This window comes from Globicephala melas, chromosome 20 (genome assembly GCF_963455315.2).
Source record: "Globicephala melas chromosome 20, mGloMel1.2, whole genome shotgun sequence".
Lineage (NCBI taxonomy): Eukaryota > Metazoa > Chordata > Mammalia > Artiodactyla > Delphinidae > Globicephala > Globicephala melas.
This window is the reverse complement of record NC_083333.1, coordinates 51,020,847-51,034,323: the sequence shown is the minus strand read 5'-3', so window position 1 is coordinate 51,034,323 and position 13,477 is coordinate 51,020,847. Positions and strand designations below refer to the sequence as shown.

The 13,477-nt window shown below is 40.4% G+C and overlaps 1 protein-coding gene across 2 annotated transcripts in view; it reads right to left on the bottom strand.

Annotated features, from left to right (window-relative positions):
- Positions 1 to 13,477, bottom strand: part of RNF43 (ring finger protein 43) — a 61,222-nt gene that overhangs the window by 34,061 nt on the left and 13,684 nt on the right. Inside the window, exon 1 of one of the 2 annotated variants that reach the window (XM_060290121.1) lies at positions 10,484 to 10,587. The exons of the other annotated variant lie outside the window; for it this stretch is intronic. The gene's annotated coding sequence lies outside the window, so the exon portion shown is untranslated. Of the gene's footprint in view, positions 1 to 10,483; positions 10,588 to 13,477 lie in introns of those variants that run through there. 2 annotated transcript variants of the gene reach the window in all.

Genomic DNA, 13,477 nt, shown 5'->3' with positions numbered 1-13,477 from the left:
TTAGAATAAGTTGTGCTTGGTTTTCCTGCACCATCTTCTGGTAATTCTAAAAGACACTTGCTGATTTCATTCACCAAACACCTACAACACCCAGTATGTGCCTAGCAAAATTAGCAATTCAATGAAAAAGGCAAAAGACAATGGATGAGAAACATGAAGGAAAAGAGGTCGATTTTTTAAAAGTTACTGAAAAAAGTTTTCTCACAGAACTGGAAAGGAGTTTCCCTGATCAGCCTTGTCCACACCGCTGTGACCTCCAGTAGAAACTCAGTGTACACCATATTTGGCACTTATAAATGCTCCTGGTGGTACTTATCTCCAGTATATGCCTGGTATTATCTTAAAAGTCTCAATTAGTAAGTACCTTGAGGGCAGGAATGTTTGTAATCTTCACGTTCCTTCGGGCTCAGCATTGTGTCTTGCACTTCGGGTCTAGTAATACGGAATAACTTTAAAGCTGGTTGGAGGCATGAGGTACCCTGAGGACCAATCTTAAAATCAATTTGGAGTAAAGGGACAACAAAAAGGTGAATGGTTAGGTTGTAAAGCTTTCAAAACATGAATGTGGGTAGGAAAATTGAGCTGAAAAATGAAATTTCCGATCCCAGGTGATATAATTCCTTCCCCACTACTTATTCCTGGTCAAGGTTTCTTGGGTTTTCTTCTCTTCTTTTTTTTTTTTTTCTTCCAGCATCTTCCAGGTGCAGAACAAAAGGAAATGAATGATTTAGTTATTGCTCCAATGCTGAAAGTTGGAAAGGCAGTCACTGGAGCAGGTTCCACTGTCCATCCCAGTGTGGCTCAGGCCTTGGTGGCTGTGCAGAGAGCACCGTGGCTCCAGTGGCCCCAGTAGGGGCCAGTGCTGGACGCCTGGCTGCTAAGCAAGAGAGATGAAAGGCTTCTTCTAATATAATAACTGACGGCCTCTCAGTGCCGTTTGAACTGTTTACAGACTGAGTTAACGATTACAGGCAATGTGTGTCTTGGCTAGGTGCCCGAATTTGTTACCCACCCATCAGATATTATCAAAGAGCCCTTCCATGCCTGGTTGGAGTCCTTCCAAATCACCTCACAGAGATGCCGACACAAAAGCAGGAGTGTTCAGAATGTGCTCTCTCTCCTGAGGCCAGAGCAAGAAAGTTAAGAGTATCAGACATGAATTAGGTGCTGAGGGGGCTGAGTTTCCAGGAGTGCTCAGGACTGGGAAAGGGTCAAGGTCAGCTCTGGGGCCAGGAGAAACAGATTCTTTTCTAAGCAGTTTAGGAGGTGTACAGCTGACAGCTAGAGGATAATGGCGTAGGGAAACAAGGCCTTGAGATGAAGCAGAAATCTGCACTACCACACGATACAGAAGCCTCAAAGACAGAAGATCTGTAAGGCTGGATTTATTATTATGGGGTAGCACACAGCGGAGGGAGGACAGTGTATTGTTTTTTTCTGAGAGCAATGTACAACTTGAAAAAGAACATCACCTAGAGACTAAGATAAAATGAGAGACTTCAAAAATGATAGTAAATAAAGTTAGGGGGAGCTAAGGGTGACCCTCTTTATTAGGGTGACTCCCAAGAGACTGGCATCCGTTTGAACATTATCAAAATGTTTTTCACACAAGTACGTATGAGTTTCAATATGAGTATTAATCATGAAATACAATGGGAAACCAGCTAGCTTATGACAGAGAAATAGACTTAACACCAATAATGCCAGAAAAGCTTTTTAGGGTCAGCATATATTAAAGAGCACTCAAACCAGGGAACATTGAGTCTAATTATTATTTAATTATATGTTAACTCATGGACTCCAAAGGAAGCGAGTAGAAGTTTTGACTACTTCTTTTCTTTTGTTATAAATAAATTTATTTATTTTTGGCTGTGTTGGGTCTTGGTTGCTGTGTGCGGGCTTTCTCTAGTCGTGGTGCATGGGCTTCTCATTGCGGTGGCTTCTCTTGTTGCGGAGCACAGGCTCTAGGCGCGTGGGCTTCAGTAGTTGTGGCACGTGGGCTCAGTAGTTGTGGCTCGCAGGCTCTAGAGCACAGGCCCAGTAGTTGTGGCGCACGGGCTTAGTTGCTCTGCGGCATGTGGGATCTTCCTGAACCAGGGCTCGAAACTGTGTCTCCTGTATTGGCAGGCAGATTCTTAACCACTGCTCCACCAGGGAAGCCCCTTGACTATTTCTTTTTTTTTTCTTTTTTTTATTTATTTATGGCTGTGTTGGGTCTTCGTTGCTGCGTGAGGGCTTTCTCTAGTTGCGGTGAGCAGGGGCTACTCTTCGTTTCTTATTGCGGTGGCTTCTCTTGTTGCGGAGCACAGGCTCTAGGCGCACGGGCTTCAGTAGTTGTGGCACGTGGGCTCAGTAGCTGTGGTTTGTGGGCTCTAGGGCACAGGCTCAGTAGTTGTGGCGCACGGGCTTAGTTGCTCTGCAGCATGTGGGATCTTCCCGGACCAGGGCCTGAACCCATGTCCCCTGCACTGGCAGGCGGATTCTTAACCACTGCGCCACCAGGGAAGTCCCTATTTCTTTATTAAGTACCTGTTGGCCTCTGAATACACTTGAAAGTAGAATAAATGGCAACTAAGACCTATAAGTCTAAAGCCAATATATGATAGTTGCCCATTCACCCCAAAACTATTATCATTACTACAACTCTCTCAAAGAGGAATACCTGTCTTCAAAATCTAAGGAGGGTTATATGGTTTTTTATTTCCATACATGGTCTGACACTGAGGGAACAGACATCATAAAACTTATCACAAAATGCTCTCACAAGAAAATTTGGGGACAGTGGATGCAATTCGTGCTCTTTTATCCATGTATAATATTATATACACATATATACATACACGTATATATATGAAATCATTATTACGTTGTGTTTCCTCGAATTCCTTTGCTGCTTCTGTTGGCTATGGCTGTTTTCTTCTCCTGTCCTAACTTGCTGGTAATGTTGCTATTATGGAGCAACGAGTGACCCACCCTGTGTAGTGGAGGACAGGTCTTCATGTTCAAAGACTACTCTTCAGACTACCTACCTTGAGGTGGAGATAAACTTGACATTACTATTTTGATTATAGTGTAGGTCAGGAAACTGACTGATTGGATTTTTGAGATTCATTGTAATGTTTTACATTTTCTACAAGACCACAACCCATGTGCATTTACTGGCACCATGCCTTGAATAGAAACACAGTTGGATATTGTTGGGTTGCTCCTACCTACTGGGGACACCCTTCTCTCCTAGGGAAAGATTAGAGTTCATTTTGACTTTTGAAATACAAATCGAAATCTTGGTCGCACTGAAATTGTAGAAAGAATATGAGTCAGTGGTAACCTTGAGAGGTAACACTACAAAAGTAAATCCTCTCAATTGATGGTGAATTTTATAAAGAAACTCCAGACAATCCCTTAGAATCTAGCCCCAAACACTTCTAGAAAAATAGCTTCAAGAGGAAAGAAAATATGTCTCTAGCCTCTCTGTATTGATGGTTATCAAAGACTTGACATCAGCTAGAATGAAGAAAAATAATGCATTGGATATTATACAAATGGAGAGAAATCATTTACAAAGTTATTAGAGAAACAGAAGAAATCAAGTGAGCAAGAACTTAGAGTTCTTTGGCAGTTTTGAAATATGCAGAACACGACAGTTCAACAATCCTTCTCACACAGCGTGGGTGAAAGTCTACCTAGAGTGTTTACTATCCCCTGCTTAGAGCCCTTGCTTTGTAAAGGAGATGAATACACAAGAAGTTCAAAGCAGCCAACAAAAGGAAAGAAGGACTTGAGGAGATGATTCACAGTGGAAGGGCAAGGGCCACCTAGATGAACACCTTAGAGGATAACAGCAGGAAGGCTATAGTGCAACAGTTACCTCTCCAGGAACTGGGCTGCTCCAGATGCACTGGCTCCATGGAACCCCAGAGCTGCATCTTTGAACTTTAGGACTCTTTGAGGAAATGGCCCCCTTTCATCTTCCCAATTCCTCTCGCCTTCAGGGTTTTGAAAATCTATGGAGGCTCAATAGTTCAGCTATTTTACAGATATTCCACCTTATCTAGAGAGCTGAAACTCTACCACAGGGTTCTCCAAAGTGGGGTATGGTGAGCTGAGCAGGCAAGTATATCAAGAGGGAAACAATGTTCCTTATCAGGTTTCCATATAGTGGTTTGTTTGGACAGACTGACAATATATGGAAAATAGATAAGAAACACTGATTTCCTTCTTCACGGAGAATACTACTACTACCTCTCTGCCTCAGTACCTAGTAAAACTAGCAAATATTAAACAGGAACTGAAATTCCTTTGGGGAAAAATATAAAGTAACGGCTCTGAGGGAACCAAAGAGTCTGTCATGGCATGACCTACCTACCCAAAGATTATGGAAAGGGTATTGTCAATGTGAGGCAATAAGTGATGGTAAGTCCCTAGCTTTAAACAGACACATGACTCAATTATTTCAGAGGTCTGGATCCAGGGTAAGACGCATCCAAACCTACTATCATAGCAAGAGCTATGAAATTATTCCTTCTTTTGAGGGATAGTTTTTTACAGTGTACACTTGAACTCCTACAGATAGTCACAGTTCCCTGATAAGTACATCGACCATGGCAATGAAATCAGAAAGCTATAAAACACAAAAATCTGAGAAACATCCTTTTACAAGGAAGATCATGTAACTTAGTCTCTCACCATAAAGACCAAGTGTTAAACTCAAAACAAAAAAAAGGAAAAAAAAGATGAGTGGTTTTGCAGCTTGAGAAAGAAAAGAAATGTGGTTTCTCTAGCTAAAAGTTTTCTAGGTGATGCGGGAACTGCTGCTTAGAAACTACTTTCTAAACAAACTGCAAAAGGATGACTATAAACATTCCATCAACATATTACAATAAAATCCTCTAGGAAGCTGCCTTGCCATTAAGGATAGAGAAAACCGCAGATGCTGTGATTTCAGTTCTTCTCTTTCCTTTTCTGTATTTTGTAATTTTCTCTAAAAACTAAGCTTTCATTTGATAGGCAGGGAAAAAGGATCATTTTCTGATGGGAAGACACAGCTGTCAGCATGTAATCCGGCATGCAGTTGCCTGTTAATGCAGCCTGCAGAAAACAGATGAACAATGGCAGCAACACACCAACTTGTTCAACAAAATGATGGCTAGTTGATGGCATTCACTGAACACATACAGTGAACCTGGTGCAGTACATGACATAGAAGGGAACAGACCTGGTCATCAAAATCCCAACTGAATAAGACCAACGTAACATGGAGGACACAAAAGTGGTAACCTTTCATAGTGAGAAGAGGCATTTTACCTGACAGTGGGCACAGACTTTTTTGGTGGTCCCAAAATGAAAATGAGAGAAAGAAAACAGAAGGACCATCATGTAGGTTAAAATTCTTAAGGAGAGAGACAGCCAACACAACTGAGGTGAGATGAGTGAGCAGAACAGAAAAGAGAACTCAGCTCCAACATGCTAAATCTGAGACAAGTCTGAAACAGAAAGAGTTTGTGAAGAGATCACAAATAGTAATTTTTTTCTGCTAAGTGATATTAACTAAAATTATAAGTGAAAGAGGAAGCTCCAGGGAAGAGAATACAGAGGGGGGACTGTCCTAAAGTTATCCATTTTGCATGTGACCATCCTCTCAATAGGCAAAATTTCAAAGGCCAGATAATTAATTAATTTGGCTTAAGGGTCTCCAAAGGCAGCTGTTTTCAGAGATTGAGCCAAGGTTTGCTTAAAGGAAGTAGTTTCCCCTAAAGGACTGAAAATGAGTGTTTATGTGTATATCATACAAACATATACATTACCATAGTACTTTCAGGGTGGTTGCTTTTGCATAAAGCTAAACATGATGTCAATGTCAAATAATTTTGTATTCGTGGTTAACATGATATATACCACCCTCATCTTCAATTTCTGTTGCGTTCCTTTGGTTCTGATGGAAAATTTCAATTTGTTTTCCTACTTTACATTTATTTGGTGACATCTAAGCTGAGAAATAAAAAAATCTGTGCGCCTAAGTAGAGATGCTGAAATTGGGGTAGGAACTGAAAAAAACAAATTCAGTTGAAAGACTAGAGGGGAAAAATACATGTGTGTATGAGCAAATGTGACTGCAGGTTAAGCATTTAAAATCTAAAACAAATAAACAATTCATTAACTAGAGTTATGAAGAATGTGCCCACTTTTTTTTTTTACAAAACAACACAGTAACCCCACAAACTCAAAAAAAAAAAAAAAAAAGCAGCAGCATTAAAAAAAAAAAAAAGAGTAATAATTCTACTCAATTCTCAAATAGAACTGCCAGTCAGAGGACAGGATATCCTGATTAGCACAAGTTCTTGAGTATAGAAGGCACAAAATAAAACTTTGTGATTTATTCAGACTTCCAAAGACCAGAAGGAAGTCCTTTTAAATTCAATCTGTACTATTGAAAACCTTTCTAAAATATATTGGTACCGGGAATTCTCTGGTGGTCCAGTGGTTAGGACTCAGTGCTTTCACAGCCAGGGCCCGGGTTCAATCCCTGGTTGGGGAACTAAGAACCTGCAGGCCAAGGTGCAAATAAGTAAAATGGATTGGTACACACTGTCACTTAAATACATTATACTGAACATAATTTAGCCTTTATTTAGTATCTTTGGTATCTTGTAACACTACAAGGATATCATTATGGTCATTTTTAGCATGAAATAATTTACATTCTGACATACAAGAAGCTGGAACTTATCGTGTCCCTAGGAAGTACTTATATTATTTCCAGAAGTTCTTACAGTATTTGTTTTTTAGATCCTTTATATCTGCTTCATTCTTTCAATTTATCTCTAATTCATAAGCATAGTACAGAAAAAAATCCTAGTTAATTTGTTATTTATTCTATTTAATGAAAATTTTCCTTTAAAACTCTGGTTCCAAGGTAGGGAATAGAATTGGAAAAAAAAAATCAAATGATCAGATACTAAATTAAGTTTGCCACCAACATTGCCAAACTTGAACAACAGGTATCCAAAGATAGAAACCTTACTGCTCATTTTAAACACATTTTCAGGCATTCCACCCATAAAAAATGGAGGCTAGCAGTCATTCATTCTTAACACCATATTGCTTAGGATCTCAAGACTTTGTCCAACAGCCTCAATAAATGTATAAAGATATCAAGAGGTAAAGGTCAAAAAAGGAACTAAGAACATCAAACAAGACTGCTGGAAGTGACCCAAAACATCACATGCTGGGCTTTCCTTTTTAATGATAATGACAGTGATACTGAATGTTTATCCATGTCTTTATTTCAAAGCGCTTCAAATGCTTTGCAGACATCTCTCACTAATCTTTATTAGGCCTTGAGAAGAAAACAGTTTTCCCCAAGAAGTACCTTCAGAGAAGAAGGATGTTTCCCAAAATCAATAGAAGGGAAAACATTTGCCTCTCTCCATCTTCCCCCATACGCACTTGCCTCCTGACTCCCACTATGTCCCACTGTGATTGAAATGGATTATAATACCATGCAAGCGTTGAAAGGATAATAATGGTAATTGAGTTTGTTTCTAAAAGAGTTATAAGCTATGTGTGTTTAATCATAACAGGGAACAGGTAAGTAGAAAAGATGAGAAAATCCATAATTACCTTTATCCCACTATTTACCTTTTCGGCGGGGAGGATTCAAATTAGTAAAGTTACAGTATGGAATACAGATTTTCCACACAGCATAATATTAGTCCCTGAGACGACTCAATGATCTTTACCTGCAAATGATTCCCAGGCCACAAATATTTCATAGGTGCTATGACTGAAACTACTTATTCTCATTTTGATCTAATACTTCTCAGATGGGGAACTGGGAGTCTCGGGGACTTGTGGGATAATCTCCAAGCAGGCTACAGAACCTCATCTGCTGAGCTTCAAAGAACAACATGTTGAGACCAGCACAATACAAGTATAATGAACTGGGTGCATTAGCTGCCTTGATAATCCCAAACTCCTTCCCTTCTAGCCCTTGGAAAATTGCTGCAAAGCTGGACAGCTGAAGCTTCAGCATTCTGAGCAATTGTTTCAGGGTAGCAGCCGTTAAAAAAAACACTCCAAAATTTCAAAAAATGAAAATGTAAAAGTGATGTGTAACATGGCTCTAGGATCCCTCTGACTCTGAAAAGTAGAAAGTAGCTGTTTTGCGTTGTGTTGGTGATTACTACCTCATTGACCATGGAAGGAAGGTAATGGCCTTACCAATGTGCAAAGGTCCAGGGAGGGCAAGTGATTCACCAGAGCACAAACAAGGCAGTTACAGAACTTAAGTTCCCACCCTAGAACCTCTACACTATTAGTCATTCTCTAAGTCACCAAGGCTACCTGTTATTACATTATGGTTAATTTAATCAGCTTTTTGGCCCACAAAATTTTTAATCTAAAGCTTTGTCTTCTTAGCTACATAAAAAAACAAATAGTTTTGCTTAGTCATTTTAGGATAATGCCAAATTGAATTCAAACAGGTTAACTGAGCCTAAATCAACAACCTTCAAACTTAATAATATTTCTTACAGCAATTAGGTGAATAAGAAAGAGCTTGGGACTTCCCTGGTGGTACAGTGGTTAAGAATCTGCCTGCCACTGGAGGGGACACGGGTTCGAGCCCTGGTCTGGGAAGATTCCACATGCCGCAGAGCAACTAAGCCCGTGTGTCACGGGCTTAAAGCCAGCGAGCCACAACTACTGAGCCCATGCGCCTAGAGCCCATGCTCCGCAACAAGAGAAGCCACCACAATGAGAAGTCGGCGCACTGAAACCGAGAGTAGCCCCCGCTCACTGCAACTAGAGAAAGCCCGTACGCAGCAACGAAGACCCAAAACAGCCATAAACAAACAAACAAACAAATAAATAAATAAAAAGGAAAGCGCTTAAGGGACTTCCCTGGTGGTCCAGTGGTTAAGACTTCGCCTTCCAATGCAGGGGTGCGGGTTTTATCCCTGGTCAGGGAGCTAAGATCCCACATGCCTCGTGTCCGAAAAACCAAAAGATAAAACAGAAGCAATACTGTAACAAATTCAATAAAGACTTTAAAAGTGGTCCACATCAAAAAAAAAAATCTTTTTTTAAAAAAAAGAAAGAGCTCAAGTCTAATTACTATTAATAACAATACTACCTTACATTTGCAATTTTCAAAGACAGTTCTCATACATTACTTCATTTCAGGTAGGCAGACTCTTTATTACTATTATCCCCATTTTACTTATGAGGACACAGACTCAAAGAGGTTAAGCAATTTTCCTTAAGGTCACAAAGCTAAGAAGGATCAGAGCTGAGACGGAAATACAGGACTACTGAGAGCTCTTTTCACTGCAGGATGCTGCCACTCATTTTACAATGCATTTTGTGCCTTATTATCATATCATCATATGTGGATACTGTACAGAGAGCACTATTTGGCGGGCATATTATCTTCAATTACCTGACTGGTGATAAAAATTATGAGCTTAGGCCAGAAGGCCTCCAGCTACATATAAAGTTAGAAGATAATGAAGTAACTCTACCCTAAGGGAACCCAAGAAACACTCTGATAATTCAAAAGGAGAAAAGTCCTCATCAAGGAAGTTAGACTGCTTCCACAACAGCTGCCTAATCAGAGAGCATTCAGCTGGCGGCCCATAGGGTAACTGACATTTCTGGGAAAAGGAAAAAGAAGGAGGAACAATGGTGGCTTCTCACTCCTGGAAACGATGCCTGGTGTTCTGACTTCAGAGATATGTTCCTGATCTCCTTTAGGTAGATCATACTCTCCTTCATGCATACGAGGTGCATAACTGCACAGGACAATTTCCAAATAATAAAATACCAAATGATTCATCATCATTAACAGAGTCTCACAAAAATCTTGAAAACCAAGTGGACCAGAAAGTTTCATCTCCTCCATTTGATAAACAGTAAAATAATCATTGAATGCGATGCAAAAGACTACCTTTGAAGTCAATGGGAGGGTTTCCCTGGTGGCACAGTGGTTAAGAATCTGCCTGCCAATGCAGGGGACACGGGTTCGAGCCCTGGTCTGGGAAGATCTCACATGTCGCAGAGCAACTAAGCCCGTGTGCCACAGCTACTGAGCCTGTGCTCTAGGGCCCGCGAGCCACAACTACTGAGCCTGCATGCCACAACTACTGAAGCCCGTGCACCTAGAGCCCGCGCTCTGCAACGAGAAGCCACTGCAATGAGAAGTCCGTGCACCGCAACGAAGAGTAGGCCCCGCTCGCCGCAACTAGAGAAAGCCTGCGTGCAGCAACAAAGACCCAAGGCAGCCAAAAATAAATAAATAAATAAATTTATAAATTAAAAAAAAAAAAGTCAATGGCAGAACTAGTACTAGTACTGAACTAGTACTGAATTGGGACATCCAAGTCCCAATTTGGGTTGTATGCACCCACTGTTCGGGTGCCAACTACTATAGTTTCAGGGTAGAGGTTGGCAACAGGAGAAAATCAGATCTTCTGGCAGCACTTACAAGGCAGGTGCAGTCATAAAGAACTTGACTTTGGATTCCATTGTCTCTGCCAGGACAGGTGGTTTGGTAGAAGTATGGAATCCTGCCAGACAGGCTCCAATTCAAAATTCCCTTTAGAAAACAAAACAATAAAAATGGAAGCAAAACGCCAAATCCTGTTCCATACCTTGAAGATTGTTATTGCTTGAAAAACTAGGGCATTTTCTATAATAACGTTAATTTGGTTCAAGAATACACCAACTCAGGAGAAAGGAGATGACTAGAATGAAAGGTCAGTTTCAGGTTGTGCTCTTCCCTTATAGTCCAAGTCCCTATTTATTCCCGTATATAAGTTAAAGGGACATGCTTACATTTCAGTGAATTTTCTCCATATACTCTTAGTGTTCAAACAACCTGAAAATTACAATCTCATATTTGCATAGGAGTAGCACAGGCAAGTTAGTACTACTGAGTGGAATAAAAAACTTTGGCAAATCCTGCCTCCCCCACACAATCCTGCCTTACGTTCCTAGTACTATAAACAAGTGCACTTAAAGTTTTGTGAGCATCATCAGTTGATGAGTCCATCCAAGAGACTGTATTCGTCTAAAAAAAACTATAGCATGTTAGTTCAGAACACAGTAAAATATAAAGGATTGTTTCTGGTGGCAAGGACAGAGAACTGACATTTTTACCAGGTTTGTCTTCAGTACAAGCCTTTGTGATTGATGATGTAGGCTCCTAACCGCAAGGACACCACAAGAAGGCTACGAGGAAGAGTACTCAGAGAATCCTTGCGGGGGCACTATTGAAACTGTGAGCATTTTTGGTGTTCCTGGAATTGTACTTCCAACCACTACTTTGTGGTTGCTATGAAGGGATAGAAAGAGATTGGAAGTCTTCTAGAGCACACACTCTTTTCTGTTCATAACCACAGAGCCAAGATCAAAATAACAAGAATGTTCGTTGCCCAGGGCATAATTCTGCCTAAATCTGCCCTATCCATCACTTTATTTTTCCTAATTCTTGTTCTTGCTGCTGTTAATCTGCCCTAGGAAGGAAAGTTAGATAATGTATAAGTGGATTCCAGAAAAACTTGAAAAAATTCATAGATTCAGAGAAGGATATTTAAGAAGGAGCCATAATCTGAGAACAAGGCCCTATAAATGTCCCGAAGTGCAAGAACCAAAATATCAAGTGAATCATTGTTCTTACCCAGAAAATAATTTTTTAAAGTTACAGTCTTCATTCTCCCTAACTGATAAATTCTTCCTATTCGGGGCCCAGAGGTAAGACTATGAAGCTGGTACTTAACATGGTTGTGCCTTTTTACGCCTGACTCAACCAAACAGTTTAAATCCAGAAGTAAGTTCCTCCTTCATTTACCTGCCAAGACCTGAGTTCAGGCCCTCAGGGTGCTGAGGGTTTCCTTTGTGGGAGAAAATGACACCAACAGCACCTCGGAGACAGTAGGGAATGTAGGGAATGTGACTCTCAACATTGGTTATATATTATCAACTGCCCTGGGAGAAGCCCCAAATTCCCAAGAGTTGAAGTATTGAAGATTAAAAAAGAGGTTTTTTGTTTGTTTCAATAGATTTTGATGTGCCCTAATATCAGGTTTTAAAAGGGTAGGTGGAGTACGGGTACCTCTTCCCTTGGTAAGAACCTCAAGAACCAAATGTAACAGGAGTTAAGTCCAGATAGAGCTGCTCAACTCATTTGTATCTTACCGGGGTATATGCAACCAAGGAAAAATAGAGACTTAGTTATATTAGGCTCTCTCCCAGCTCTGAAATGAGTATATTCTTTGGGGGACTTGCTAATGTTGCAAGTTTGCATTCAAAATAAATTCTAGGCACTCACATAATCCCCCAGTCTCCTCCAAACTTTCTTTGATGTCCAACAACTAAGGACAAGGATCTTTGATTATAAAACAATTTCTTTGGTTGGAAGAAAATTCTTTGCAGGGCGTGAACAGCAGGAGAAAGAAAAGATTTTTCTGAAGTGCAAACTAGTTGGAAACCCCCTGGGGAAAGAATCTGATTCCCAGTCTTTGAGAGGAATGGGCCTGCCTGTACAAGCTGCCTCTGCTGCAGGCCTCTAAGAAGGCGCTTTTGTGTCTACTGTATGGCCCTCAGCAACAGCACGGCAGCCCTTCTCTTTTTTTTGCCAGCGGAAGTTTTCCAACTCTGGGGATACACAATGCAGAAAGTCACGGTTTAATAACAAGGCACAGTTACTAATCAGATGGCCCCGTTTCCACTCCTCCCAGATGCCTCCAGATGCTTACTTACTGAAGCTCCAACCCTCAACTCCACACATGAACACCTATCAGCTTTTCTGAAATCTTATGTCTAATGTAACTATTCAACTTATTTCTAATAATTCCACTTTACAAATGATTTTAGGATCAGATTCATCATCCTCCTTCTACGACTACAGCTCCAGGTTACCTCTGGCTTCTTCAAGCCTTTTCAAAGGTTCAGATTCACTTAGACGTAGGTTCGTGATTGAAGTCAGTGTGGTTTGGTCACTGGGACAGCCTTGATGAAGGATTTAGAATAAGGGTCCTCAATCCACTACACATATTTTGAAATATAAGACTCCAGAGAAAAAGTCCTTTTTGTGTGTGTTAACCGAATGTAAACATAGTATAGGACTGAAGGACTAGAAGTGCGACTGAGTCTGGTGCTTAGTTTTCCTACTAATTTGTTGTGTGACTTTAAGGAATTTGGTCAGATTTTTTGTACCACCTACCAAATCAATTTTATCTCAGGGAAAAGAAATAAATAAGCAAGTTACACGTCCCTTTTGTAAAATAAGACTATTTCTGAAATAAGTATAACCTCTAAATGTCTACAGCTGGAAAGGAACTTAAAGATCATTTACTTACCCCACCAACCCTACCCCAACAGATGAAAGGTTAAGTGACTTGCTTTTACCTTTTAAATGGTCATGAGGCACCTACGGACTTTTCATATATCCAAAGGGAGACAACTAAATTTCAAATAA